This window comes from Gigantopelta aegis, chromosome 9 (assembly GCF_016097555.1).
Source record: "Gigantopelta aegis isolate Gae_Host chromosome 9, Gae_host_genome, whole genome shotgun sequence".
Taxonomy (NCBI): domain Eukaryota; kingdom Metazoa; phylum Mollusca; class Gastropoda; order Neomphalida; family Peltospiridae; genus Gigantopelta; species Gigantopelta aegis.
In genome coordinates, this window is record NC_054707.1 from 63,141,222 (window position 1) to 63,148,151 (window position 6,930).

Below are 6,930 nucleotides of genomic sequence, written 5' to 3' on the forward strand. Positions count from 1 at the left end.
GAAAATATGTGATAGTATTGGAATAGTGGTAGCTTTTGAGTATCAATACCCTTTTCCTAACCCTACCCTAAAATAATCATTTTTAAAATACTACCAACACACGGGGAAAACAACCTCGTCAATGTCATTTGTGACACCTGTGGTAATGTTAAATAACATTTCAGAAAACATTTATTAAAATGTTGAAAGTTAAAAATGTTAGCATTGGTAATATATATATTGTGGTGCATAGATTTTGAATAATGCAGTATTTCAGTTTCAGAATTTGTTTTCTGTCATTTAGTTTGAAAATGTTAATAAAAGTTTAGGAATATATAAATTACCAATTTTATAGATGAATCCAAATAACTGAATATATTTTATGCAATTTGTATATTACAATCATTGGATCAAATTTTTTTAACCTTCCCCCAAACGAAAAACCCCACTTTTTGATTATTTTAATAAATTGTATTTTATTTCCCTGCTGCTGTTGAAGCATATTCTTCTGACTTCAACTAAACGTTTATAGTAACATGTTTTAATTGTTGTAAACCGACCTCAGTGGTGTAGTGGTTAAGCCACTGGACTTATGTCTGGTAGGTATTGGGTTCGAATCACAATACCGGCTCCATGTCAGATTGAGTTTGGCGACTCGGTGGGTAGGTGTAAGGCCACTACACTGAATTATCTCTCACTAACTACTAACCCACTGTCCTAGACCGACAGCGCAGATAGTTAAGGTGTATGCCCAGGTTAGCGTGTATGAACCTTAATTGAGCAGAAGCACGGAAATAGGTATAAATGAATGAATGAACCATTATAGACAATGTAAAGTGTTCAGAAAAAATATGATAATCATATTCATTTCCCTCATCCTCATTTGAACTTTCCCCATAGTCCAGTAGTCTACATATCAGTGTAATTTATTTGCTACACGCACGCAGTTTGGTAGTGTACTCGTCTTTGGGCAGTTTCAAGCCAGCAAATCCAGAATAACCTCGGCGCTTTCTTCTTTTTCAATCATCCGCCATGCAAATTCGGTTGTTACTCCAGACACACCCGAAGCAGTGTCTATAACCTGAAGGCTGATGACTCTACCTCAACTCTCATCACACAAAACAGGATGTACTTGGCATCACTGACCGTAGTGCATGCTGCACCGAGGACACGGAAGAGAGATGTCAATGCCTTTACTTTGGAGTTTTTACTTCTCTTGGGGGAATCTATTGCTGACCCAACTAAAAATAATGTCCTGGGTCTCCTTGAAGCTGGTCAGCGATTTCAAGGCACTTGCCGTACCTTTGGCGGCACATTAGTGGCTAAAATAGCTTTGTTAGTCTTTCTAAGTAATAAATCTGACATGGATAGAGTTCACGGTAATGGTCCAAGGGATTGAGATAAAATACCATCCATTTGGAGTTTGTGTCCTTGTTACACTACAAGGATGCAACCAAACAAAGAACAACCTGCTTTTATGGGGATCACTCTCCCTTTTGCTTTTACTTCTTTTTTTTACCTCTACACCATGTTAGTTTTCATCAGGTTTTGGAATTGATTTGCTGGTGGGTCTTTTTGTAGTCTCTCACACTTGAAGGCTTTCATGAGTCTAAAGGTGGCAATATCTCTGGGAGCTACCTTTGCAGTAGAAATGCTAATACGGTCCTACTTTTCTGTGAATAGGCCTATCCTTTAATAACAACAACTGCTGATACTGCTTCCTGGTCTTTTTTATTCTTGGTCAGTAAGTATGATGGAGTTTGGATTTGTTATCTTTTAACTGACCTAGGGATGTACTGCTGGGTTTAGCTGTTAATAATACTGTTTGATAACTCCAACATTCAGGCTCTGCCTCCAAGAGTCGGAATATCTTTATTGTGACCCCAGTGGTCTAGTTCACAGAGATCCATCCAAAATGTTTTTTTGCCATACATCTGCACTGAGATGTGGCCCATGTTTCAAGCTTAATTATCAGGATTCATCTCTGGGAAATTCGTCTTCAGACCAAAGTTTGGGGCTATATATAGGTACCTGGCATAGTTGATCTTATCATAGGCAAAACACCATAAGATCAGAGTTCTTATGACATTAAGGTGCACATTACACGAAAAGCACACAGAAAGCCAAGTACATGTATTACATCCTCTAGCATGTGTATGTAGGACATCCAGTATGTGGATAGCTCTCCAATCTTGTGAATTAGATGTTCTATTAAATATATTCCCATTGTTATCAACTCACCTAAGAGTGGACTTTTACAAGACACTATTGAATTTCTGTTCAAATCTGCGACCAACCATGCTAAGAATTATGATCAAATCACTTCTGCCGTAAACATTGTCCTGACAGCATGATTGCAGTGTTTGCCAGCATTGACCCCAGTGATGGACACCTTAGAAGAATGTTTAAAACGTGCCAATTGTTTTCAGTAGCTTTTACAAACAGCGTTTGATCCATAACTATCATAATTTTTCAACAAGTAGTTTCTCCCTGATTAGTTCTGACTGTTTGAAGATTTCAAACACTTTGGTTAACATTTGTGGTTGGTGCATTGAGAAGGGCAGATAACCAGCATCTTCTGAGCTTGGCATTTGGTTGATGTTAAATCTGGTCTACCTTGGGATTCGCAGACCCTCTGAACATGTTTGCCCTGCAAGGATCCACATCAGGTTCTTATTACAAGCAACTTTAACAACTTCCAAGGTTTTTTGGATATGGTCTCTCTGGTGAGATGAAGTCATATAGGTCATGGTGCTCAGTGTTAACAAATATCTACTTTAGTCATCGAGTCAATGGCATATACGTTTAGGTCATGGTTTATGGACCACATCGTCCTAGAGCCGAACTTCAACATATTGAAAAACTAAGGTCCACCACAAAGCTGGCTCTGGTTAGTCTGGTGCTGTCAAATTATGTTAGATCGTGTTCTATGTCGTCTGCTGCCAGATCTATGATTCATGCCAGAACAGATGCCTTGTGTTTAGTCACATTTGATTCAGTGTGTTTGTTTTTCAACTGGTACCATACTCACCAGCCTCAGCCCCAGTCCCGTCCCCTGCCCAGATGTATTTTGGGCACACACCATACCAAAACTTGTGCAGTATCTGGATGACTTCAGTGTTTCCAGTAAGTGATTTTACGAAATCCTTTGGAGGTTATGTTGTCGACATGTCACAGCAAAGACTGGACATAAGTGGTGATCCCGTATGTTTGCACCTTTGTGTCAGGGTGTCCAGTTAGGAGCCCAAAATTAAATCACTTTGGTTTATTTGGTATGTAGAAAGTAGCACTGTTATTCTTCTGAAATTTCATCAGATGTGCATATATTTATTTATGTTTAAATGATTTTAAAATATTTTAGTGGTGTGTGTGTGTGTGTGTGTGTGTGTGTGTGTGTGTGTGTGTGTGTGTGTGTGTGTGTGTGTGTGTGTGTGTGTGTGCAGGGCTCACCTTGTCCACTGCCAAATTGGCCAATTGCTAATTTTTATACTAAGTGACTACAACATTTAGTCTGGCTAAAAATAATTTTTGAAATAACCACATTTTAATAATTTTCAAAGAAATATTCATCATATCTGAAAATTAGCCAAACCAAAATTCGTTCCAATGCAATCCCACTATATATGTGTGTGTGTGTGTGTGTGTGTGTGTGTGTGTGTGTGTGCACGCCTGTAAATATGTATGCATATATGTGCTTTTATTTCAATATTTTAATTTATTAATAAATATAATAAAATAACAAGAAAAACATATTTAATAATTTTACTGTATTTCACATAATCACCTACATTCTTTTTTTATATGGTTATTTGCAAATTTCGAACTTTTGTGACCTCGAAATGACCTTTAATAATTCAAGTAACATTTAGATTGACCGATTCCTAAACGAAAGTTAATAAACGTACAATAGCACTGTCACGGGGATCCTGTAATACCCGTAACTGAATAAAACACGATTATCCAAATATCTCTCCTAACTGTATATCTATTAGATCTCTCTATATCGGGCAGGCTACTACCCGAGTGGCCCGGCTCTAGGAGTGATCAGAGATAAGATCTGATATAAATATATATATGTAGCACGTTTAGTTTACTAGAAAACACAACAAAACACAAAACATTTTGGAATCAGTATTAACTCTAACGCTGACAAATGTACTTGCTGCAGTAGTTAATTAACAACAACAATATAATAACAACCCAGAGCTAATCACTTAATTAGTTAATCACTAGGTGTCTAGTTTACACAATATTCTAATCACTTCACTGTGATACAACACACACATGTGTGATAATTGAGAAACGCTTCCAGGGGAACTTAATTAATAAAGGAATTACAACTCTATTCCTAACTGGTAAATTTTTAATTAAACCCTTAAATACTCATTCAGTAACCTTGTAATACAGAATCAATACTGGTACATATCACAATAAAGACAATAAACTACAGTTTACCTAGGTCCTCTAGGATGACCGGCTAAGCTTTATCTTACCAAATACTCGTATAAAAATATTAGAACAGTGAAGCCTACAATTTACTTCGTCAGATTACCGGAGACACTGTCTAAGGAATATTGGTATAATACAGTATTAAAATATTTAAAGTCACATCAGTCACATCAAGGTTATGCAGAAATATATATTTACCAAGTCCGGTCTGAACTAATATATTTCGTTCAGTTGGACAAAGTCCGTTCCCCTGGATACTTCCAATGTTTCTCCCCGATATATCTAAAATCCTATCTATTTATTATAAAATCCCAGACTGATGCGGAGACAGTCCGCGGGACCGAATCTTATGATGTGTATATTTCCACCGCGACCAAGACGGTATATTTTATTACAAGCCTAGACTGATCGACGCCTAGTTCGCTAGAGATACCATGGTCGCGCGGAGGTATTACGTAACCACTCTCCACATGGCCTCCACACCTGGTCTGGGAGTGTATTGGGACGCAGGACTACCACCGTCGCGCGAGGGTATTACGTAACCAAGCTGCACACGGCCCTCTAAAACAATTAACATCGCCACAGGCGAAAACATAAGAGCATGTACCGTCACAAGCACATTAAACAGAAGTCCTATCATCAAAATATATACGCTTTTCTAATTGTGATGTTTTCAAAAATCGTTTGCAACTGTTTGCTGAAATGCATACAATTAAGACGGTTTTAGCGGTTATTTGATAAAATACATAAAATATCTTGTCATATTTGCATTAAATATTATACTTAAATTAGTTCAGGGTGTTTCTGTTAAATTATTTTCAGAAAACAAACAAGAAATAAAAAAACCCATCTTTTAAATGTCTTAATTTGTGGAATTTCCTTTTTCGGGTAAGTAGTAGTGCTTACAATTTTAAAAATATTTTTAAAATATTCTTATCACATGAAATATATTTTATTAACTAAATTTCGTAATGAATTTCCTTCAAATCCAAGTATCTAAAAATGTTAATCTTTATTTAGTAAATACATCAAATAAATATATTTGTCACTCCATTTATCAAAAAAAAAAATCTGCAGTTTATTTTAGGGTAGGCTTATACACAGGGTGATAACATACTAAAAGCTACCACCATTCCAATGTTATCACATATTTTTTAACTCTATACCTTGTGAAAAATCACTATGAGCCTTTTCTCCTTCATATGATACCGGTGGCCAAAATTTTGGGGTCTGATCCTTGTCTCAAAGACTGACCACTGTCAAGGATGGCCTTTCTAGTTGTTGACAAAACGTCTTGGAGAGACTGATCAGAACAGAACAGAACTTTATTTCTCTCAAAGCCACCATCCGGTGGCATCAGAGGAGTACATTATATACATTATATATACATATACACGCATACGTTAAGTGACAAGTTTTTATAACAAACAAATAAGTAAAATTAAACTATATAAAATGGGTTTTCACACACACACACACACACATTAATATTTATAATATTAATAAGTTCACAGTTTTTTAAGGATGCTGACACGTTTACAGTTGAACAGTTCTCTAAATTTAATTACATTTGGTCTAATAACATGTGGCTTTAGTAATCTTTTTCGTTCCATGTTAAATTTATCACAAATAAAAATATAATGAAACTCATCTCCGATACATTATATTACATAATATACATGTTCTATTTTCTTTTGGAACATTTGACCACCTGCCCTTTTCAATTGGTAAGACATAATTAGATATATGGTATAATTATTCCTGTTAAGTATATTAAAGTAACTTTCAAATTCTATTTTCTCTTTAAAAAGCAGGTATGTAGAACATTTCGCTGATTCAGTAATACTGTTGTGCCAGTTCTGAATATATTGGTCTTCTAGTCATAGTTTAATGGTTCGTTTTAGACATGGAACAGATATAAAATGCTGTGCGTCCCATACGTTATTATAACCGAGTCTGTAAAATATATCTTGCATATGTACAATCCATTTATATTCTGTGCCATATTGAATAAAGTCATAAAACATTAGTTTGTAAACACACAAGGATAATTTTGTACTTCTACCTGTTAAAAGTCTAGCCCAAAAACAAACCATTCTACAAAATACAATCAGGTAAAGGGGTTTTCTTCCAAATTCACCATATAACATATTTGTAGGTGTATTCTTTCGAACTGGAGCTAGATATTTTAAAAATTGAATATGAAGTTTTTCTATATTATCGAGATTGGCAAAACCCCATATCTCGCACACATACAACAAAATAGGTACAACAACTGAGTCGAACAATTGGATTCGGTATTCTATACACAAAAACAAAATTCATTACATTTTCTTAATATATAAAACATAGTTTTCTGAGCCTGTTCAAATACAGTTTTCTGACATAAGTTAAATTTATTTGTTTTATGAAGCCAAATGCCAAGATATTTATATATGTTTAACATGTCGGCAAGATAAATTCCTTCGGCTCGGAGTAAAAGAACACACAGAGGGTACATAA